At 39.6% G+C, this 25,989-nt stretch overlaps 1 protein-coding gene across 2 annotated transcripts in view; it reads right to left on the reverse strand.

Moving 5' to 3' along the window:
* LOC149542262 (Tetratricopeptide repeat (TPR)-like superfamily protein) overlaps positions 1-25,989 on the reverse strand; it is a 361,357-nt gene that overhangs the window by 247,538 nt on the left and 87,830 nt on the right. The window lies entirely within an intron of this gene.

Here is a 25,989-nt window from a genome sequence, read left to right on the forward strand (position 1 = left end):
TCTGAAAATTCCTTGTGCCACCAATGCTTCTTACAATCTCACTGTTTTCGGTCTTTCCGCCGAGTCTAGTACTGCACAATATCCCCCCCACCTATGCATTGAATAATTTTGTCTAGTTTGATCTCGTCACTTTTTTTAATGCGGCAATGGATATCATCTATGCTATTTCAAACAGGGCCAATGGAAAACTCTTCACATCATGGTATCTGATTTAGCCTCCAATATTTATTCTTCCAGGCTATAGGATGTATTAACCTAACTCATACAGAGAGAATGAATACTCTATTCGATTCAATGTCTTCTCAATATTATTCATATGTTGGAACAAAATATTTTCTGATGTCGATCTTTGGTGTTATCTTCCTTTTAAATTCTTTTAATTTTTTTGTTCTTTCCTCCATGCGTCTTGCACTTTCAGATATCTCTATCATTTGTCCTGTGCGAATCATATGGATGATCATAGCAATAAATACTAACATTAGCCTCTGGTGTGTTACTAAGGTCTATAGAGATTACAAATAGGTATAGAATTAGTGGATAGCCTATAATGGTCTCCTTTCAACATATTCCTTCCTTTATATATATTCCATTTGATTGGAGGTTCTGACCATTCCAATTAGATTGCAAACTTTGATTCTTTAAATAATATATTTATTATAATTGCTTGGTTTATATTTATAATATATTTGATCTACATAATTTTAGAATCATATTAATTGCATTATAATCATGTGATATAATATTATACGTTATTAATTGTAGTGATCCAATCCCCGATTGCAGAGACAGGGATGCTAATCTGAATGTTCACATCCTCCTATTATTATCCGTATTAAGCAATGGCTTGTGAAACCCTCAATCAGCATGTGAATCCGAACAAACTAAGACACCAGGAATATCCACACAGGAGTCTGTAGGGTGGCCACAAGAGGCCGTACAGCTGCTAGAGGAGAGACCGTATGAAATGCAAATGAAGTTATGCCTATACAATGATGAGCTTCAATGTACGGCATTAGAATGTAATTGGCATGCCGTACGTGGAATATAAACAACTGTACAGTGGGAGGAGATTGTCGTACAGTTGCACTTGAATGCCGTACAATGGTCTAGAGTCCGTACGGTGATCAGTCGTACCACAAAGATGTGAATGGGAGCCGTACGGTAAGGAGAGCAGCCATACAGTGATAATAGAAATCCGTATGGAAGCTGGAATTCCCATAATAGTAAGCCGTATAGTGACAAAATGGAGGGGAATTGTAAGGATTTGTATGGGCAGAGCAGAAATGAGAAAACCACAGAGATTGGTACTAGGAACCCAAACAGAAATATACCATACCAAACAATAAATCCAGATCAAACACAGATTGCAGACGTAGAGCCAAGATATTCACCAACAAGTAGTGAGATACAATTAAGACTTCAATTTGTCAGATACAGACCAAGATGAACACCAACGGAATAGGTGAGGGTTGAATCCCACCGAAACCGTGCAAGCCAAATAGGGAAGGTCTTTCGCTTCCGAAATGGCGAACAATGCCGAACTCCAACAAGAATTCGCAGTACAGATAGATATAATCGAAAAGCATGCATACAAACTGACTACAAGCCGCGCTTAAATACACAAACTACGAAAACTAAATAAAATGGTTCCAAGATAAAATAAATCAATCGGCCCGTTACAAAGATTAAATGAGTACATTTATTTTATGACGGGGACATTACAGTCCTCCCATCCCAAAATTTGTTTGTCCTCAAGCAAGTGCAGTGTTGGGTGCTAGAGGATGTGTTCGCCTTCCCACGTTGCGTCGTCCAGCGGTAGATGTCACCAACGTACCAAGTACTCCCTCACGGTGCTGTTCTACAGGACCTTTTCACGCACTTCGAAAATCTCGGCCAGTTCTACAATGAGCTTTCCTTCCTCATTGAGTGGCGGAAGGTCGGTAGTGGCTGTGACATTTTTCCCTATAGCCTTCTTTAGACAGGAAACATGGAAGACATTGTGAATGCGGCTACCCTCTGGAAGTTCTAGCTCGTACGCTACCTCACCAATGTGACAGGTCACACGGTAGGGACCATAAAAACGCAGCTTCAATTTCTCCTTTCCTATTCCCTTTAATGAAGACTGTCAGTATGGCTGAAGCTGGAGATAGACTAAATCCCCCACTTCAAAGCTCCTCTCTATCCAGTGTCTGTCCACGTACACCTTCTGTCGATTTTGTGCCTACTGCAGCTTTTCTTTCAAGCTCCTCAGAATATCCTGTCCTTCCTAAAGCCAATCCTTCGCCTTTGGAGCGCAACTGTCAACTAGAACTGTGTCGATGAAGGAGAGTGGTTTGTGCCCATACAGAGCTTTGAAAGGCGCCATTCCGATCGACATGTGAGACGTGGTGTTGTAGCAATACTCCCTGAGATGGATCCATTTTACCCAGGCGCGTTGTTGAGCCGAGACGTAGTTTCGTAGGTAGCCTTCGAGCCATTTGTTCACAATTTCAGTTTGGCCATCTATTTGCAGGTGGTAACTCGTGCTCGTTGACAATTCAGTCCCTGCCATCCGTAACAGCTCTGTCCAGAAGATACTAACGAATCGACCATCCTGATCGCTGACGATGTTTCAGGGTAACCCGTGTAGGCGAAAGACTTCTCTGAAAAATAGTTTGGCGACCTTTATAGCCTGAAGGTCCAAGAGGATGCCGAAGAAGTGAGCATAATTTGTCAATTTGTCAACCACCACGAAGATGCAATCCTTTCCATTCACCCTGGGAAGACCTATTATGAAGTCCATTGATATACCTTCCCACTTATGTTCGAGAATCGGCAGAGGCTGTAACAGTCTGGCAAGAAGAGTGTGTTCAGATTTGTTCTGTTGGCAAACAGTACATTCTCTCACATGCTGCAACACGTCCCCTTCCATGAAAATCTCTCCAAAATACTTCTATAGATTTTAAGGAAGCCGAGATGTCTAGCCAAAGGGGAGTCGTGCACTTCCTTCAGGATCTTCTGCTTCATTTTGGATTCCGGCACTAGGTAGATCCGATCTTTATAATAGATGATATCATTCACCACCTTGTACCGATCATCGTGGATGTGACCATCCATTATCTCACAGGAAAACATATTCTTGGAATATTCTACCAACAGTTGTGCCTTCCAGTCAGCTGAGATCTGTTCTAGCGAGCAGATGGTGGGTTTTCAGGACAAAGCATCTACAACAACATTGTTTTATCCTTTTACATATTCAATGTCGAAATCAAAAGACTAAACTTTGCTTACCCAATTTTGTTGTCATTCATTCAAGTCTCGCTGCTCCAGGAAATACCTCAAACTGTTGTGATCCATACGAACAACAAACTTGGTACCAACAAGATACTGTCGGAACTTGGTCAATGCATGTACGATGGCCAACATTTCTTTATCATAAATAGAATACAGGCATTCTGCTGGTGTAAGCTTCCTGCTCTCATAGGCGATGGGGTGTCTGTCCTGCATCAAAACCACTCCAATGCCCTCCCCAGACGGGTCGCATTCCAAAATGAACGGTCAGGTGAAGTCAGGCAGTGCCAGAACCAAGCAAGTGCCCATGGCCTCTTTTAGTTTATCAAATGTGAGTTGTGCTTCTACGTTCCACTGGAAAGCCCCTTTCTTCGTCAGATCCATTAAAGGCGCGTTGAGTTGAGAAAAACCTTTGACAAATCTTCTATAGTAACTGCATAATCCAAAGAACCCTCGCAGATCCATGAATGATTTTGGGGGAGGCCAGTCGAGGATAGCCTGAATCTTCTCTTGATGTACTTGAACCCCGTATTGACTGACGACATGCTCCATGTACAATATCTCTGTCATACCAAACTCACATTTGGACTGTTTGGCGAACAGGGACTGTTCCTCCATGATACTCAGGACTTCATTCAAAAGCTTCAGATCCTCCTCCCATGTCCTACTATAAATAAAAAGATCATCAAAGAATACCGATAGATACGCAACTATCTGTCGAAGATGCGGTTCATGCACGAATGAAATGTGGCAGGTGTGTCGGTCAGACCGAACGGCATGACCAAGAACTCATAGTGTCCGTAGTGGCAGCAAAAGGCCATTTTCTCCACATCTTCTTCCCTCATTCGAATCTGATGGTATTCGGAACGGAGATCTATTTTTGAAAAATAGATCGTGCCATGTAGTTCATCCAGCAACTCATCTATCCTCGAGGTGGGGTACCTGTTCTTTATTGTCCTTTTGTTCAGAGCGTGATAGTCCACACACATGTGCAACATTCCATCCTTCTTCTTGACCAACACCACAGATGACGCGAACGGGCTACAACTGGGACGGATCCATCCCTTCTCAAGCAACTCCTGAATCGTTCATTCGATCTCATCCTTGAATTTCTTAGGGTGGTGGTACAAAGTGGTTATGACTAGTTTTGCCCCTGATTCCTACTCTATTTTGTGTTCAAACCCCCGATGCGGTGGTATGCCAGGTGGAATATCCATGAAAACTTTTTAATGCCTACTTAAATTATGCTGAAGCTCATTATCCTGTGTAGGTGTTCGGTGGCCCTTCATAGGTTCCGCCGAGATAAAACAGTGCGCAGCCCACTCAACATCATTGTGCCGCAAGACTGCCTGCATCCGATGCACGAAAACTTCCTTCGGACCTTCATTTGCCATCCCTCGGAGGACAACCGTCTTTTCGTCAACCACAAAAGTGAAGTCCATTCACATCAAACTCAGAGTGTACTCATCAAGCGTCTCCATCCACGGTATGCCAAGAATGACATCCATGTCAGCAAGATCCACTATGAAAAAGTCCTCCGTAAACGTGTGATTAACCAATCTACTTTCTATTAATTTTGGAGTGATCTAAATAAGTTGCTTTATTCTCTTTCAGCCTGTATAAGAGTTTGAATACCAACTGTTTGACATAATGCCTTGTTGTAGCAGTGAGTGTTTAAATACTGTTTTGGACAAATTTATTTTATGGAATGTAAGTGAAAGAATACCAACTATTCGACATGATGCCTTGCTGTAGTAGTGAGTGTTTAAATATTGTTTTGGACAAATTTATTTTATGGGATGGTAGTGAAAGAATACCAACTGTTCGACATAATGCCTTGCTGTAGCAGTGAGTATTTAAATACTATTTTGGGCAAATTTATTTTTATGAAATGATGGTAAAAGAATACCAACTGTTTGACATAATGCCATATTGTTATAACTATTGTCTAGGGAAAGATTTTGAAAAAAACTATTCATTCTTACATCGTATTTATGAGCCACAGAATTATTTAGGAATGATCTATGCATTCAATACCATGGCAATAAATAGCTTGCTTGAAGTTCTAGTTATATTATTTACCTTACGTTGTTTATGGACCATATAAATTACAAGACTGATTTTATCTAATACTAATCAGTTGGTAGAAGGAAAATCTGAAAGTAGGAACTGCAAACAAGGGTCTAGCTTTGAAAATAATTAAACTAGTTTTGAATGAACTATTTATGCTTCAAAATTTTGTCCGGAAACTTTTAAAAGTAACTGCAGAATGGGTGAGCTAGGATGTGCATAGGTTAACCATACACCTAACTTAAATGCTAACCTCAATCCAAGAATTCACCATGATGTTATAGAGTGGTTAATATAGTAACCGCCTGATTCACTCCAAGGGGAGTGTGACGGCGAAGAGCTATTTTGGTGAGTAAAGCTCACTAGTGGTCATAGGGAAAACAGCTAAATCAAACAAATAGAAAACTAGAACTACATACATTAGCGAGTGCACGTTCCATTGGTGTCTTGATCCCGTGGATACGGGTATGTAGGCAGCCTGGTAGGTGAAGGATACCTTCAAAGCACAGATGCCATGGACATAGGATTTGGTAACTATTTAGCCTCTATTAAATAAAAACAAAAAGAAGAAAGAAAAGAAAAGAAAAAAAAAAACTATAACTTAAAATAAAAGGGATTCTCAAGAAGGTACCTATACCTGGCCGGATGCCCTAAAACCCAAAAGGGGGTATAGGACTTAAGAAACTCTCGATAGTCTAGCACCTGGTCGGATGCCTGAAACCCAAGGAAGGGTGTAGGATTTTTTTGTTAACCTTGCTTAGATTCTTGGCACACCGTAGGGCTGTATGTGGAATTCTAGCAAGCAACCCTGGACCCGAACGGTCCTGAAGGGTGAATAAAAACTCTGATCAGAGTACAATGATGTTCCTATCCACACAAGAACCCATCCCAAATGGATGGAAGAGAGTCATTTAAAACAATTGTTTATTTATAATTCTATCCAAAAGCGAAGATGGTCCGAATGACCAATTTGTTGCCCTAGACAGAATAGCCCAGGTGGCTAACGAAATTTTGTTCCGTATGGACTCATCTCCTGAATAATCAATAATTAAACAAAAAAAAAGGTTTGATTTTCTTGTTGAATCGTTGTGAGCATTCTTTCGGTAATTAGTTTTTCTCTCTAAGGATAGGGTGGTACTTACATGTGGTATCAAAGCCCCAGGTTCAACACTTGGCCTAAAGGCCTACTACTTAGTATATTTTGGGTTGAAAAATAAATAAATAGATAAGTCTTAAGTAATAATAAGAATCCTAATATTGTGATTCGTTGTTCCAGAATGAAAACTAAAGTTTATGTGCGCAAGAGGCATAAGCACTCCTCCAGAAAACAAGCCTCCAATCAAGACCCTCAAGGTGGGACCCCATCATCCTCACAAAAAGATGGTAGGGAACTAAAGGAAGGAAAAGGAGCTCCACAGGAGAAAGCAAAAAGGTCTTTTTCATTGAGAGACTTCCCTTTCGGCTATGGGCGCAATGCCCTGGTCATTAGTAAGGAAATATTTGAACACTACGAACAAGTGCATCCAAGTGGTACACCCAGAAATCCAGATTCCGAGGAGGAGCCAGAAGATGAAGAGGAAGCAGAGTAGGCCTCTAAATGTAATTTGTGTTTTATAAAATTTTAAAAAAAAAAAAAAAACACTGTGTACAATGTAAAGAAATGATGTGAACATAACCCTGTAGTTCTACTGCAATGTGTATGTATTGACTAAGTTAATAAAAGAGTTTAACATGAATATTAAGTTTTATATTCTTAAATTTAATTAACTGTTTATAAAATCCAGGAACATAATGGCTCGAACTAAAGGGCCTCGAAGAGGAAGAAGGGCTAGTACTGTTATAGCAGATCAAGAACTATTAGAACAAAATCAAGAATTTCTAGAGCATAATCAATAGCTAAAAGAACAGAATCCAAAAAATGCAGATTACAACCAAGACACAACAAATCAAGATGAAAATCAGGTAGTAGATGCTCTCAGTAGGAGGAGGCATATTTTGACAATCTCTACCTTACAAGTGGACTTGAAACAACAAATTTTGATAGAGCAAGTCACTTGGAAATTATTCTACGGAACCCAAGTATGAAAGATATACTCTAGAGCTTGATGGAATGATGAAATATCGTAGTCGGATATATGTCCCCGACTTTAAAGGATTAAGGGAAACTATTTTAATTGAAGCCCACAGTGCTCCCTACTCCGGACACCCGGGGATGAACAAGATGTATGCTGATCTTAAGAGATTGTACTATTGGCTGGGGATGAAAAAAGATATAGTCACAACAACAGCTAAGTGTTTAGAGTGTCAACGAATAAAAGCAGAACATATGCACCCTGCAGGATAACTTTATCCACATAGTGTACCACAATATAAATGGCAAGTTATAAGCATGGATTTTGTTCAAGGATTACCTATGACATCCCATAGACATAATTGCATTTTGGTAATTGTAGACAAGCTTACCAAGGCAGCCCATTTTATCCCAGGGAATTTGACAGATGATGCTCCAACTATAGCTCGAAAATTTATTAAAGAGATTTTTAGGCTACATGGTATACCTGAAAAGATCATTTCAGATAGGGATGCCAAATTCACATCAAGGTTCTGGACTACCTTGCAAGCCACTTTAGGAACACAACTAAACATTAGTACTGCATACCATCCAGAAACTGATGGGCAAACTGAAAGAACTAACCAAGTTTTAGAAGACCTACTTTGTATGTATTGTATGGATCAACAAACCAAATGGGAAGAGTACATACCATTAGTGGAATTTGCTTATAATAATTCTTTTCAGGCTACTATTGGTATGGCTCCATTTGAAGCACTTTATGGAAGACAGTGTCAAACATCATTAAGTTGGGATAGATTGGATGATAGAGTCGTAGTTGGGCCTGAGATGTTGCAGGACATGGATAATCAAGTACAACTAATCAGGCAGAAAATGAAGCAAGCAATCGACAAACAGAAAAGTTATGCAAACAAAAATAACTCTGCGGAATTTTCAGATCGGTGAAAAGGTGTTTCTTAGAGTTCGTCCTCATAAGAGCTCCATATCTTTTGGAAGGAAATCCAAACTAGCTCCCCGTTTTATTGGGCCTTTTGAAATTTTGGAGGAGATTAATCCAATAGCTTATCGCTTAGCTTTGCCTCTAGCACTGAGTCTTATTCATGATGTGTTCCATGTATCCTTGCTGAAAAGATATAAACCTGATCCAAAGCATATTTTGAATTGGAATACCCTACAGGTGGAAGAGCCAGGAACCATAACAATCCAACCATGCCAAATCATAGAGAGACGTCAGTACCAACTGCGCAATCGAATGGTGGATCAATGTAAAGTCCAATGGGACCAATATTCAGAGGAAAACTCAACCTGGGAAGATACTGAAGAAATGGAAAAACATTATCCATATTTATTTTGAAGATTAGAAAACCAGCTATAAACTTGCAAATTTTGATGTTATTTGATAAACTCCACGAAGACTTCATTTTTTTGTTCTTTCTTAGTTCAAATTTTAATGAACTTTACGAGGAATTGATACTTTAAGCATTGAAGTTGACATTTGATAGATGAGGTTTTGGAAACTTTACAAAGAAGAAATTATGATCGGTAGGGAATTAACTCTAAACTGCCCGAATTATATTAACATAGACTTAGTTAATTTTTATGATTTACTAATGAATCTGTACATGCAATTTTGAAACCTTGATTTGATGATTACCTCTAGATGTTATGAAATAGCTTTTATACATCGAGACGATGCATTCTGAAGGGGGGAAAGGATGTCACGACCCCTCTAGGCTACTACTTACAAATCTTTATATGCTTATAAATAATTTGTTAAGTATGACTTGTGATCTTATCATTGAGATTTATTTTTAAAAAAATTTAGAAGCAACTTCCTTACATATTTCGTAAAATATTTAATGTGCTTCCTTTGAAGTAATTGGTATAAATGATAGTGGGATTCTTTTCGAAATAGTTATTTAATATTTTTCAGATAATTTAGCTCTTAAAATATTTAAATATTTCACAATTATTTAATTAAGATGATCTTTTGCTTCTTAGAAGGTGTTTATTTGATTATCCAGCAATTATTAAATTTAGTTAATTTTTGAAGTTCTTAAAAGTTATTTAGTCAATTTATTGGAAATTATTTAAGTATCTTGCAATTAGCTAGTGGAGAAGATTTTTAATTATTATTATTTTTGTGATTTGTTTTATATCAGTAATGTATTTTTGGAGGTTTCTTTCCTTGGCGTTATTTAAATTGTTTTGCAACGAAAACTATAATGCTTAATTTATAATGATAAATATTTTAACTACAAATTTAAAACTAGGTGTTTTAATAATTATTAAATATAACTATGAAGCAAATCAAATAAATATTAAGATAATAAAGGAAATGATCCGTTTTTTTTTTTTTTTAAACTAAATGTAATTATTAAATAATAAAGGAAATTGATTTATTAATTAAATAAAACATAAAGTCATAACAAAGTTTTAAAAGAATAAATTATAAATACATATCCTAAGCACCTATATAACTTAGGAGATAAACGAAAAACAATTAAAGAATAAGAAGTTTATAAATTTAGAATGGAGTATTTGTCTCCATTTTTCCTTTATGCTCACGCACAGGGCTGAAATCTAGGCTGCATACGTGCCTGTGTCTGAGAGGAGAAATGCTGCAGGAAGAAAACATGGCCAAAGCTTGGTATGGCATTGATGTATACAGCCACATGTTCATTCGGGGATGCTTTGAAATCTGATTTACAAACCGCCATAAACTCCACCGCTTGTTCCAGGCACCGCCAAGAAAAAATATAAAAGAGGATGCTCATGTACGAAAGAGGTGTGAGGGTTTTCACAAGAGAAAGGGAACATTTGTTGGTAAGAAAAAAAGATTTTTATCCCTTCTCCCTGCTTCTTGGAAATAAATAAAATCAGTATTTTGGAACCTCTTAAGGGTTGTAAAAAGGTTATTTGCACATTTTACAAGCATTCACAAGACCAGGTATGCACCAGTTTCAGATTTGAGTTATTTCCTTGCTTTAAAGTCAGTAATATCACTGTTATTTCAGCATCTGAAAATTCTGGAAAGGATTGTTTATAAACATTTTCTTCTTTCTATGGAATTTTTTTTTTTTTTTAAAGTTTCATTAGCTTCAAAAGTTCTGGAAAAGTAATGGCCATCTCTGTTTACTTTATTTCCTTCTTTCAGCAAATTAAAAATAAATAAATGAAAAATTATTGGTGTATAGTTGTACAAGATCTATCTGATAATTATTCTTATACCAATCTACTTTCTATTAATTCTAGAGGGATATAAATAAGTTGCTTTATTCTCTTTAAGCCTGTATAAGAGTTTGAATACCAATTGTTTGACATAATGCCTTGCTGTAGCAGTGAGTGTTTAAATATTGTTTTGGACAAATTTATTTTATGAAATGGAAGTGAGAGAATACCAACTGTTCGACATAATGCCTTGCTATAGCAATGAGAGTTTAAATATTGTTTTGGACAAATTTATTTTATGGAATGGTAGTGAAAGAATACCAACTGTTCGACATAATGCCTTGCTGTAGCAGTGAGTGTTTAAATACTGTTTTGGACAAATTTATTTTTATGAAATGATAGTAAAAGAATACCAACTGTTTGACATAATGCCATATTGTTATAACTATTGTCTGGAGAAATATCAAAAAAAAAAATTCATTCTTGCATCGTATTTATGAGCCACAGAATTATTTAGGAATGATTTGTGCATTCAATACCATGACAATAAATAGCTTGCTTGAAGTTTTAGTTATATTATTTACCTTACGTTGTTTGTGGACCGTATAAATTACAGGACTGATTTTATCTAATACTAAATCAATTGGTAGAAGGAAAATCTGAAACTAGGAACTGCAAACAAGGGTTTGGCTTTGAAAATAATTAAACTAGTCTTGACTGAACTATCTATGCTTCAAAATTTTGTTCGGAAACTTCTGAAAGTAACTACAGAATGGGTGAGCTAGGATGTGCATAGGTTAACCATACAGCTAACTTAAATGCTAACCTCAATCCACAAATCCACCATGATGTTATAGAGTGGTTAATATAGTAACCGCCTGATTTGCTCCAGGGGGTGTGTGACGGCGAAGAGCTATTTGGTTGAGTAAAGCTCACTAGTGGTCATAAGGAAAATAGCTACATCAAACAAATAGAAAACTAGAACTACATACATTAGCGAGTGCGTGTTCCATTGGTGTCTTGATCCCGTGGATACAGATATGTAGGCAACCTAGTAGGTGAAGAATACCTCCAAAGCACAGATGCCATGGACATAGGATTTGGTAACTATTTAGCCTCCATTAAATAAAAACAAAAAGAAGAAAGAAAAGGAAAAAAAAAACTATAACAACTTAAAATAAAAGGGATTCTCAAGAAGGTACCTATACCTGGCCGGATGCCCTAAAAGCCGAGAGGGGGTATAGGACTTAAGAAACTCTCGGTAGTCTAGCACCTGGCCAGATGCCCGAAACCCAAGGAAGAGTGCAAATTTTTTTGTTAACCTTGCTTAGAACCTTGGCACGCCGTAGGGCTATATGTGGAATTCTAGCAAGCGACCCTAGACCCGGACAGTCCTGAAGGATGAATAAAAACTCTGATCAGAGTACAATGATGTTCCTGTCCACACAAGAACCCATCCTGAATGGATGGAAGAGATTCATTTAAAACAATTGTTTACGTATAATTCTATCCAAAAGCGAAGATGGTTTGAATGACCAATTTGTTGCCCTAGACAGAAGAGCCCGGGTGGCTAACGAAATTTTGTTCCATATGGACTCATCTCCTGAGTAATCAATAATTAAAACAAAAAAAAGGTCTGATTTTCTTGTTGAATCGTTGTGAGCATTCTTCTGGTAATTAGTTTTTCTCTCTAAGGATAGGGTGGTCCTTACAAACTATAGCAACAGCTCTGGGAGCCTCAACCTCCTGAAGCTTGGTGTCACTATCCTCTATTACCACTGACACAACCACACGTCTCTGTGAAATAAGTCCATCGTCAACACTACAACTAGGACTAGCAAGTGTCGTACTAAATATAGGTACCTCTACATCAAGGACTCCTGTCAGGGAAAACTCGAGCTTCTTTCTTTGCAACCACAATTTCGGACTTCTAAAGGCAGAAACCATATACCTTGCTACCCTTTCAATTGTCTCTGAATCCGACAAGCTCTCTGTCAATCTTTGTAGATGAAGCTTAAGTTTCTCCATACTCTCCTACAAAGCATTCATCTTAGTGCTAACTTCCTCATTGCTCCACCGACTTCTAGAACTGTCAATCCTCCTATGTTTGTCCATGGCTAGAAAATGCTAGAGTGTTGATCACTCCTAATGTAACAGTAAATCTAACAATAATATAAATTTCCTATCCCACAGGATGGCAAGAAACTGCTCTGATACCACTGTAATATCCTTTGTCAATTCGAACCTCAACTTGTTGATTTGTAGGTCAAGAAAAACCATCAAACACTTCCAATACGATCTCTATGCTTGATGTTTTTGGGTTTTAGACTGATTATGCTTGCTTGAAATGATATCAAAGGGAATCTAAAAGTCTATAATTGATTACTACTATATCTAAGAAAAGAACTAAATGCATGTACAATTCTCTTTTGGCTTTTCAAATGCATATAGATGAATTCTAAATGAAAAAAAATGTGCACTTACAACCAATTGGTATTTTGTCAAACACTTGGCATGCATACTATTATGCCAATCATGGAAGTTATAAATATGCACATTACATCAAATATATAGACCTGCAACTTATCACTCTTTCAGTGAGATATTTTCTAATTCAATGCTTAACATAATATTCCAAGGCTCTTGGCTTTGCGACCCCAAAAAAGACTGAGTAGAAATGACATTATAAATCCGATATAAAATGTGCATCTACAGCTACTTATGACAGCCACCTTTACAATGCCAAATGACCAAATTAAATGATGCAAGTTAATTGTAGAACCTAATATACAAATTGCCCAATGAAGGAGATGAAATTGCAATAATAATCAAGCCAAGTATTGTAGCGCGGGTACTGTTCACGACATTGTTCACGGCACTATTCACAACACTATTCACAGAATTAATTATGTCCTTGTTCACGTCATTGTTCACGGCACTATAGCAGCCAGCAATAAATGTATTCTCCAATTTAAGCACAAATAGAACTCCAAAATGAAGCTCTCCTGAATGCCAAATTCAGTAGATATTGCACCACCTCAAATAGTTGTAGCACTAAAAAAATGACGCTCTCTAATGGCTAACTAAAATTAGAAACCCTTAGTTTCTTCTCCCAAATTTATATTAAATGCAATTGACAATAATCAGATGCATAGCAATGAACCGTCTATCTCTATTTATTCTTTTCCCTCACCCTTCTAGAAGGAAATAAAATATTATTTAATTGCACTCTCTAGAAGCTTCCCCCTTTCCAATGCAATAATTAGTTGTACTTCTAGAAAATGCACTCTTTAGAAGCTTCCCCCTTTCCAATACAATAATTAGTTGTAGTTCTAGAAAATTAAATTAATAAAATATAAAGCCACCTTTAGATTTATTTTTTATTGACTTTAGTTTAATTTATTTCTCCAATTAGCCTTCGGCGAATGAAAAACTAAGAACTCCACTGAGGGTCTAAAAGATGGGGACATTACAAGTCAAGTGTCAATACAAGGCAAGAAATGATCGATTGAGACATTACAAGGATTTAATCTAGGATTTCATCAAGATTTTTGATGTTTTCAATATCTCAGTGATTCCCAAATAACTAAATGATAAAGCTGATTGACTTGTTGTTTCAGCCACTTTGCTTATTCCTCACAAGGACTTTGAAGATGACATATATGAGATACAATTAGTTTATCGACCAAGTGTCCCTGATAATTGTGAACATTGGCAAGTGTTCAATGATGCTCAAATCATCAATTTCCTTGAATCCAAGGAAATATTTTGATGATCAATATTTTGAAGGTAGTGAAAATCTGCCTAAAGATATCATCTTTGACAAAGATCCTAATGCTAGTGATGAAGTTATTCAGCTAAAAGGAGATAAGATTCTCAAAGATCTTATCTCTTTGGAAAATTTATTCGACAAGCATGACAGATATGTCAAGGAACAATAGAAGACAAGGAAAAGTTGCTCAGAACAATATGAAAATACAATCTTGGGACTGAAGAAGATCAGAAGTTGGTTAACATTAGTAATTGGTGTACAGATGAAGAGAGAAAAAAGTTCATCACATTGCTTCATGAATACAATGATGTTTTGGCTTACGCCGATGAAGATCTGAAGTCTTTTCGTCCTAAAGAAGTCCAACATGATATTCCTTTGAAGTGGCATAGTCCCTTTCCGTCAAAAGCAGAGGAAATATAATCCAAAAATTTCAAGAACCATCCTTTCTAAAAATTGAAAAGATGCTAGAGGCAGGCATTATTTTTCCTATCCATAATTCATCATGGGTAGCTAATATAGTTCATGAATGTAAGAAGAATGGAGAAATCCACATATGTGTGGATTTTCATTATTTGAATCAGTTCTCTCAAAGCTAACTATCCACTGTTAGTTATAGATAAAGTTCTACAAAGTGCCACCGGTTCAGAGATGTTATCTATGCTTTATGGTTTTTGGGCTACAATCAAATTGAAGTCCAAGAAGATGATCAATATAAGACCACATTTACTACTCCATGGGCACCTTTGTGTACCATCGGATGCCTTTCAGTCACATCAATGCTGAAGCAACATTTCAGCAAGCAATGGATCTTGCTTTCAAGTACTCGTCAATGAAAGCATTGTAGTGTATTCAGATGATTTGATTGTTTTCCCCAAAATACTTCAGGATCATTTATATCATCTCCGACAAGTCTTGGAAAGATTTAGAAAACATGGTGTCTCTAAATACCAAGAAATCAGTTTTTGGTATGATGAAAGGAAAGTTCTTGGGACACATAGTGTCCAAAGAGGGTATCAAAATTGATCCTAACAGAGTGCAAGTAATTCAAGACTCATCTTTACCATCAAAGAACACAACAGTCAACACTTTCCTAGGAAAGGTGAATTTCTTAAGAAGATTTGTTCCTGATTTTGCTGTAAAGACTCGTCATATCATCACTATGATGAAAGCAAAGGATGCCTTTTAAAGGAGTCAAGATGCAAGGACAGCATTTGCAGAAATCAAAGATGCAATAGCACATGCACCAGTGCTAGTTTGACCTAATTATTCAAAGACCTTCATTATGTATAGCTATGCTTTTGAGCATACAATGTCTGCCATCCTGATGCAGAAAAATGATGAAGGCATCAAATCACCCATTTCATTCATGAGTTGTCCTTGGAAGGCTAATGAATCAAAATACAGTCAGATGGAGAAGCATGCTTACGTTGTGGTCAAAGTGGTAAAGCATTTCAGGTTTTACGTCTTGAATTCTCATGCCATAGCTCTAGTTTCATATACTACTGTCAAGACCATCTTGACACAACAAGAATTTGGTACAAAAAGAGAAAACTAGATTTCTAAGATCCAAGCATATGACATGGAGATAAGACCTGCCAAGTTGGTTCATGGTAAGGGACATTGTCACCTCATGGTTGAAATGTACCTTCAAAAGTAGAGAATGAGAATTCCCCTTCTCTTCCTATTATTCTGTTCGTCAGTACTACAAATGAGTGGTATTACTATATGGGTCATTATCTAACTTATGGTGAATGCCCCCCGTATTTGTCATGCAAAGAGTGACGAAATCACAAGTTAAAGGCTGCTGATTTCATTCTTTGGGAAAATTGTCTTCAACTTTTCTACGTATATAGATAAAGTTCAACAAGTTCGGGTTCTTAAATGTTTCCATAATAAAGCTTGTGGAGGACACTTTTTAGTGTCCATCACTTCTCACAAGATCTTGAGGGCTGAGTACTATTGGCCCATATTATTTAATGATACTCATCAATGGGTGAAGAAATGCGAATTATGCCAACAATTCATAGGAAAACAAAAGATTGTTTCTCACTGAAGCCATTACTGATCAACGAACCATTTCAACAATGGGGAATTGATTTCATTGGTACTATAAATCCACCTTCAAGCAAAGGCCACACTTGTAGTCGGTAAACAACTGTAAATCAGCCAACGGCTAGATTAGCATGAATTAATTGCTATGTAGCCAATTTGTGGCCAACGGATCCCTTCGTGAACCTTCTAGAAGGCCCTTCGGTAAGTATATATTCACCATCTAAGATGGATTGTAGTCATTTCTGTAAATATAATGTAATGTCTTTAGCATATGCAAATAATACAAGGAGTTCTTCTATTCTTGTCTATTATCTGTATGCATTAATTTCATTTACCCCAGTACGGTAAACATTTGGCATCATTGCCCGATGGACCTGGTACCAAGGCAGAGGAATGAAGAATAATGCCGAATCAGTTGAACAAAAATAAGAATAAGCTGAAAGAAAAGGACGAAATACACACCACGCAGGAAAATTTAATTCTGGCACAACAGGCTGAACACAGACGGAGGTTTTAGCAAATTACCGACGGACACCGTAGCACTGAAGAATTGTTGGAAGAAACACGACAGCGGATGGATTTGGTTGAAGAAGCAAGGGAGGAGTTTTTGAACCTACATACACCAAGGGAAGAGAATCTAGATGGAAGGGGATTGACTCGTACGGCTCGAAGTGTCGAAGGAGCATGAGCATAGAGTGAACTCTTCGTCCAAGATACACTTCCAGAACGGACAGCTTCAATTGATGAAAACCCTTCTTCACCAAATAGCACGACTGTCAGGAACAACATGGGTGTACAGAACAGCGCGGGTGTGCAGAACAGTGCGGGTATAAGGAACAACGCGAGAGTACAAAACAGCACGAGAGTGCCAAACAACGCGGGAGTGCAAAACAGCACAAGTACACAACAAACCCCTCATCCTCGAATAGTAATGGCAGGACCAAAGGAGAAATTGCCAAAGTTTGATGGTGATGGAACAGCCGATCCAATCCGACATTGTAAAACATGAGAAATAATTTGAAGGGCAAATGGCATAACAAATACAAATGAATGGGTCCGACAATTTCCAGCAACCCTAAGAGGGGTAGCAATCAATTGGTTTGCCAATATGGATCCCCAAAAATTAACCAATTGGGACAATGTTAAAAATGAATTTATAACTGAATTTCAACTGTTGCGCAACGACAATGAGATCGTAGCGGAAATATAAAACACAAACCAGGGGAAGAATGAAACAGTCCGAGTATATGAAAGGAAATTAAAAGACTTAATAAATAAAATGGAAAATAAACTGGCAGATGGGCTACAAAAACAGATGGTTCATTGAAGGCCTACGCCTGAAGTTATGGAAGAAGATGAAGATTGTGCCGCCATCGTCATACACTAAAGCATACAATCAAGCAATGAACTTAGAAAGTGAGCAGAAGACAAAAAAGAAGAAAAAGAGTAGCTCATCCGATTCAGATGACGATGCATCTTCGGAAGAAGAGAGCAATGATGACGAAAAGGGCAGCAAGAAGGTCCGAGCACTCCAAAAAGATATGATCCGAATGATGAAAGAATTTAAGAACATGCAGAAGAAGACCAAGGGAAATGAGCTATGGTGTGTAGACTCCAAGACAAAAGGCCATACAAAGGGATCTTGTCCGAAGAACCAGTTCTGCGAGATCTGCCAAATCATGGGACATTCCACAAAAGAATGCCCCTTCAACATGAAAACAAGAGGACCTCAAGTGCTCCTCACGCAGGAGGCTTCCGCGTCAGGAGGAAGTGGTAACACCAGTAATGCGGGTGCCATGTCGGGAGGTTACAGAAATAATCGACGAGGGCAAAACAACAATGCCACTAATAATAATTATGGGAGCCGCAATCGAATTTAGTACGATGTGAATGGATAGCTCATAGTTCAATGCCACCCATGCAATTTGTGGGGCCACTTTGCCCAAGACTGTACAAACGCCAACGCACCAAAGTTATTGTACAGATGGTGCGATCCAAGAGATCATGAAGATGCCAAGTGCCCAAAATCAGGAGTAAATTTGATCACCATCGGGACGAACGAAGAGGAGGTTCTGGCAATCACATGGAAGCAAGCAAAACTATACCCCAACCCGATGGAAGAAAAGAAGAGACTGGAGGAAGCACAAGCAAAAATTCAGAAAGCAACGTAGGTGGAGAAAGCACACCTAAAGGACACTACCAGTACCTCAGCAAGGAATAGCATGGAACAGAACATACTACGGCAGATATCACAAACCGAGGTACCCATCAAAATAAACGATTTGCTGCTCACAATGCCTCAACTCCGATCAGCGCACACAAACATTGCCCCAACGACTAAATTACCAGCAAAACAAGGAAGGGAGAAAGAAAGTGGCACAAGTGCAGAGGATCCAATGCTGCTAACCTTCTCATCCGGACGGCATCCGACAGTCGTCGAGATGAGAATTTTGGGAATTGTCTTGACAGACACAATTGTGGACGGAGGGTCCGGTGTGAATGCGTTACCAAAGGATACCTGGAAGAGGTTGGGACAACCGACATTGTGGCCACCTACATTCTAGTAACTAGCAGTCGACCAGCACGGAATCAAACCGTTGGGAGTCCTCATGGCACAACCCGTGACTATTGGAACACAGCCATTCCTGCTTGACTTCGTCGTGATCCCGTTGAAGAGGAAAGGATACGATGTCATTCTAGGTCGAGGGTGGCTCATACAAGCCAAAGTTAAACACGACTACAAGAAAAACACTATATCAATTGAAAGCAAATGGCGAAAATTCATCATTGATTTACACACCCAAATGGTGGGGGAAGAAGCTCTGTCATCAAATTCCAAAGAAGAGGATGAAGCAAGGCAGCGTATGGAACAAGATCAGGAGGGAGTCCTACGGTTGGAAGGAGGATCAATGGATGACGATTTGGATTCGGGGAACGGTCTTTTCCACTAGCAGATGGAGGACTATGAGTTGTTCCAGAGCTGCAACGTACTAACGAGAGGAAGAGCACAGCGGAGATGGATTTCCAAGAGAATTCACGAAAATAAAAGAGGAGGATGCATCGCCAGATGAAACACCCACCCATGCACTCAGTAAGGGGGAGCCCATCAAATACAACGAAGCCACACTGCAAACCATGAATTTGGGAGATGAGGCCGAACCAAGAAACATACTGGTGGGAGATAACTGGGATCCAGTACTGAAAGCAGCAGCATTCAAGATATTTTTGGAATACAAAGATGTATTCACGTGGACATACAAGGATCTAAAAGAAGTACCATCAGAGTTGTGTGTGCACCGCATCTTGCTGGTCGAAGGAGCAGTGCCTGTACGGAAGCGACCTTACAAGATAAATAAGAACTATGCAGCACGAGTTACAGAAGAGATCAACCGGATGCTAGAAGCTGGTATTATTTTCAAGGTTCAGACAAGTGAATGGGTATCACCCATAGTAATCTCACTGAAGAAGGATACCACCTAGATCTGGATATGCATAGACTTCAGTGCCTTAATGCAGTCACAATCAAGGATCCCTTCCCAATTCCATTTACAGGTAGTATATTGGAGGAGGTAGCAGGACATAAAATTTATTCCATTATGGACGGGTTTTCCGGATACAATCAGATTTCCATAGCAAAGGAGGACAAACTGAAAACGACATTTTTTGTAGAAGATGGGGTGTACGCATACAACCAGATGTCATTCAGCTTGTGCAACACGCCAACTACAATCCATCAGATCATACTGCACATATTTGACAAAATGTCTATCAAAAACTTCAAGGCGTTCCTAGATGATTGGTCTGTATTCAACGCCAAGGACAAACATCTGGCAGCGTTGGGTGAATGTATGGAAAGATGTCAAGGGCGCGACTAGCCTTGAATCCAAAGAAATGTAGATTCATGGTTCCGCAGGGAAGATTGCTCAAACATATAGTATGTAAGGAGGGATTGAAGATAGATCCGGACAAAGTCAGAGTCATATTGGAAATGAAGCCATCCACCAATGTAACGGACGTAAAGTCTTTCCTGGGACACATAGGCTATTACAGAAGGTTCATCAAAAATTTTGCCAAGGTATCATACCCGCTAGACAGGTTAACATGCAAAGGCGAATCATTCAGATGGGAGAAAGAACAAGATGAGGCATTTGAAGGCCTAAAGGTACGATTGGCTACAACACCTATCTTGGTGTACCTAGATTGGAACAAGGAGTTTCACGTTCATGTAGATGCATCCAACTATGCAATTGGAGCAACTTTGGCACAGACAGGTAGCCACGAGTTGGACCACCTGATATACTTTGCCAGTTAACTGTTATCAAAAGCAGAACAGAATTACAGTACAACAGAACAAGAAGCCTTGAGAATGGTCTACGTCGTGCAGAAATTCCATCATTACTTGCTGGCGACACTGTTCATGTTCTATGTTGACTATCAGACTCCGTTATATATGGTCAATAAACCTGTCATTCAAGGAAGAATCAGCCGGTGGTTACTTCTATTGCAGGAGTTCACCTTCAAGATCATTATACGGCATCCCTTTTAATGCCACCGTACGGCAACTTAAGGTGTCCTGAAAGACACCGTACAGCAACTTAAGGTGTCCTGAAGGACACCATACGATGGACTTGGCGTATGGATTTCAATACTAAGCTTGGTGTACGGATTTAGCTTGGTGTACAGATTTGAAGACTAAAGTGCCTAACCACCACTGTATGAATTTAAAAATCTCTAAAGGCATACGGATTTTAGAAGATGGTTTCCCTGTTTGGTACCATATAGCAATTGAAGGTTTACCTTGATGTTGTTGGCGTACGGTTTTCATATGGGTCTGGAGGTTCAATTTTCTGTGGATTTGCAAGTTAAGTGTTCTGGTTGTTGTTGTACAAATTTTGAAGGATAAGTGGTCTACTTGCTACCGTACGAGGTTGCTTCAGTACAGATTTGGCTTGCTATAGTATGGATTTATCTGTTTGCTATCTGTACAACCTTACTTAAGAAAGACACCGTACAGCCTATTTATTCAAGCACCATACAGCATTTTCAGATTGAATTCTAATTTGGGGTTAAGTCTTCTAGTTGATACCATACGGATTGTAGAGAGCTTTCAGAAGGGTTTAAAATATTAAAATTATCATTGTATGGGTTCCTATTGATGCATCCATACGGCAACTTATTGAAGAGAAAATATATATCAGCACAGTACGGCAATTGCAATTTATTTTCTGAGGTGAAGAAGGCAAAGGGAAGAGTGACGATAGGGAACAAGACTGAAGCCCGTACGGAAAAGAGCCATTCACAAATTAGCAAGGGTTCAAGGAAGGGCCATACGGATACGTACGGATGTCTGGAAGGGAAAAGAATTTGTAGAGAAACAACTGTCGTAAGAATAAATGGAGTCTGCAGGCAAGAGAAAATGGAAAAAGCAATTGGAAGAATCTACAACTGAGAAGGGCATCAAAATGATGAATGCAGGTAACCAGAATGAAGGCACCAGTAGCAGCAGCAAGTAGAAGCGTAAGGCTCAGGCACCTGCAACCACTGAGATCACACCTCAGAACATAGCATTTGAAGGGTTGAGCGGAATGGACTATAGAAAGTGGTGGCAAGAAACTCCTAATGACCATGCAGTAAAAGCCAGCATCAAAAGGGCACAAGTGGAATGGGCAATTCGAATGCCTTTTTTTGCATTTGGGATTACGAGGGTTTCCTAGGTGCCATGATCGAGACTTATGGCAGAGGCTCTCGGAAGAACACATTTCAGTACTTCGACAGAGACCTGGTAGTTTCATTCAAGGCAACGGATTTCACACAAGTATTTGGCATACCAACGCCGTAGGGCAAGAAGGTTCAGCCTAAGAAAATTTCTGAGGTAAAACTGTTTTTGATTAGGCTGGTATGCGGAGACATGGCTGAAGCAGAACAGGAAGCATTGGCCGAGATGTCAAAAGGAAGAAGTTTAAAGAAAACAAACATCCAGGAGGGACCATGGCAATGCCTAATGGATTTAGTCAAGAGTAGGCTTACGGGATCAAGTAGGGTATCCGATATCTCCTTTCCACAAGTATCTATGATAAATGGTATAATGAACAGGAAGGTGTATGATTGGGCGTCTATGATGGCTGAGCGTATGCATGAATTTATGACCCTCCAGCATAAGACATTTTATATGCCACATTATGCCATAGGTCTCTTTCTCGATGCCACAGCATGGATGATTCCAGAAGACAGGTTGGAGGCGAAACCTGGACCACTTGCTCCCGAGGAACCTCCTATCATGCAGTGGAAGCACAGCCACTGGGAAAAAGGGTTCTGCAAGGTAGAAGAGACCCGACTTGATGCAGGAGGTGATACGGATAGCGAACGATAGGAGACATCTTCTGAGGAGAACAGTGTGGGGGACGAAGAAGGGGAAGAAGATGACAAAGAGGTTCAAATTGTCACAGCCACCCCCTTGTTATTTCTGCACACTACACTAGCCGCCACTCCTTGTTTGGTCCCAGCGGGTCTGCACATGGCTCATATAACAAGGTTTGGACAGACACAGCAACCGATAGTGATGACTGCAGCAACCCAACATGTCGTTACAATAGCAACACCATGGCAGCACGAGGTAAGGCCTCCTCCAGTCTGACCAAGAGTTGGGTTTGCCGTAGGGTTTGCATGAGTGGCAGCACCCTTCAGCCGTGAGAGTATGACAGCTCCTGCTGAAGCACTTTCGGTAGTAGAAACCGCGGCACCTGCCGAAGCACAGCCAGCAACAGAAGTTGGGGTACCTACAGTAGAGAGCGTACTGGAAAGGGGAGAGGAGACTGCCATGGAGGCACCCGACCTTCCAGTATCGGAGATAGCAGAGAGCCAGAGTACACCTAGTGTGCACTTGGATGTAGTAGGGTCTGATGCAGTAGTTACGGTGGATGCAGCACTTTTAGCATCACCTGAGCGTTATAGGGAGAGTAGAACTCAGAGGGTGAGTACTTTTTTGAGTACACGATTCCACCGTACTCCGGCTCCCCAAATGGCCTATTTGCAAACTCCTACACGGGATGATATTCTGGAGGAAGGCACTCAGTAGATGCAAGTAGCAAAACCAGTTCAGGATATTGGACTGTCGCACAGTACTGTTGAGCGTATTGCAGTCACCGCGGAGATGGCTATGGGCATATAGCAAAAACATCCACTAGTGCAGGAGGCAGGGATGCGAGATGCATTCCTTGATGATGTCGCAACTCTAGCATCTTGGGCTCGCCAGGTGTTAGATTCGATGAAGACTCAGGCGTTAGACTCAGTCGTGAAGGAGCTAGAGGGATTCATCCCTTTTATGAGATTGGGATACCCAGCTACCTTCACGGTCTATTTTGAGGAGCGAGGATGGCCAGATGTGGAGACTGATGAGATGCGTCAGGATTAGGCCACGACAAAAGATTCTGCTATGGAGAGCCGGGTTGAGGCTCTAATTCATAGGATCGTCAAGTTATAATGAGAGGCGTATTACACCCTTCGGAGGAGCCAAGCAAATCAGGTAGCAGCTGAGAGGGCTCGGGAGGAGTCAGCTACCAGGTTAGCCTCAGAGTGGGCAGCTTGGGATTCCGAGAGGGCAGCTTGGGAATCTGAAAGGGCAGCCCTACTAGTCAAATAGAGTCAGTTGGCAGTAGAGAAGGAGCAGGTGGTAGTAGAGAAGGAGCAAGTGGCAGCAGAAAAGTAAAAAGAGTTGGGAGAAATTGCAAAGATGATGCAGTCAGCTCTGGAGCTTCAGATGGAAGCAAAGGCCGAATTGAAGGTTCAGAAGGAGCAAGTCTACAAGCTACGGGCTGAGCTGACTGATCTAAGAGCATGGACACCTACCACGCCAGGGACCCATCCCCCTGCCTAGTATCTCTATTGTGATGTCATTAGTTGTGCAATTTTGATTTTTGTTTTGTTATTGTCCGGAGACATGCCCAACGGGTCCCTTCGGGAACCTTCCGGAAGGCCCTTCGGTAAGTATATATTCACCATCTGAGATGGATTGTAGTCACTAATGTAAGTATAATGTAATGTCTTTGGCATATACGAATAATACAAGGAGTTCTAATATTCTTGTCTATTGTCTGTATGCATTAATTTCATTTAGCCCAGTACGGTAAACAACACTCACATCTTAGCAGTAACAAATTACATCACTAAGTGGGTGGAGGCAATTCCTGTCAAGAACCCTACATCAGAGGTAATTTCTAACTTTCTAAGGCAGAACATCATTTCATGTTTTGGTGTTCCAAACAAGATTGTTATGGACAATGCAACTGTGTGTCATCCAAGGAAGTGACTGAGTTCAGTTGTAATCGTGGAATTACTCTGGCACATGCTTCAGACTATTACCCACAAGGTAATGGTCAAGCAGAATCTAGCAACAAAAACACTGTGACTATCATCAAGAAGCTTGTGGAAGAAAATCAAAGGAAATGGTACAAGGCGTTGTTCGATGCTTTGTAAGCTGGTTGTATTACGCCTAAGTGAGTTGTTGGGATGTCATCCTTTTAGTTGTTGTATGGAATCAATGTTGAAATTCCTATAACTTTAGAGCTTCCACTCTCAAGTTGATGTAGATAATTGAAGATGAAACTTATTCAAACTCATTGGATATGAGTATCATATTTCTTCAATAGTTGGAGGAACAAAGAAAAGAAGTGATTAACCAACTTGTTTCTCATCAAGTGTTGGACCAACTTGTTGCTCATCAAGTGATGGACCAACTTCCCGATGCAAAGTCGTGGCAACGGAGTACCTTAACAAGTGGGAGGAGACATAGGCCCTATTGAACAATTGTGCCTGAGTACAACTAGATTCACTTATAAAAAAATTATCACTAGTTACGGGATTTCGATAGACCAAACAAGTGACCAAGGAGGCCACTTCATGAATCATGTCATCTAGTTGCTCGCCACAAAGTTCAAGATCTTTCATTCTTTGTTAAGTCCATATTACCCACCTGGAAATGGCCAAGCAAAAGTGACGAATAAAATATTGGAGTTGATGATCTCTAAATCGTGCAGAGTGGTGCAAGAAGATTGGGAGGAAAAGCTACCCTCTATATTATAAGCCTATTGCATGACGTACAAAGTAATTATTAGACAAACACCATTCCAATTGATGTACAAAAGTCGGTGTCCCTGTAGAATTCATGGTTCTAAGGCTGAGGATTGTAATCAAGAATAGGTTGAGGGATATGGAAAGCCTTTAGGAAAGGTTATATGCTTTGAATAAATTGAATGAGTGTCAAATGATGGCACAGTGGGAAAGAGAGAAAGCTCAACAAAAAAGGAAGGTGTGGTGCCACAAACACTTGAAAAGGGTATGGTTCACTCCTAGACAGCTCATACTCAAATACAATGGAAGGAATGAGATCCAACCAAGAAAATTCAAGGTCAAGTGGCTTAGTCCCTCTAAAGTGAGAGAAGTTGGAGGAAATGGGGTGATCAAGCTATGGACACCAGATGGAAAGGATATCCCAAATGCAGTTAACATGTAAAATTTGAAACCCTGCCCAACAAGGCAAATATAGGAGCAAAAGTGACCCGAGCTAGTAGTAGGCATCATACAAGGT

Source organism: Cupressus sempervirens, chromosome 8, assembly GCF_028749045.1.
Source record: "Cupressus sempervirens isolate cs-2001-9-10 chromosome 8, ASM2874904v1, whole genome shotgun sequence".
NCBI classification, from domain to species: domain Eukaryota; kingdom Viridiplantae; phylum Streptophyta; class Pinopsida; order Cupressales; family Cupressaceae; genus Cupressus; species Cupressus sempervirens.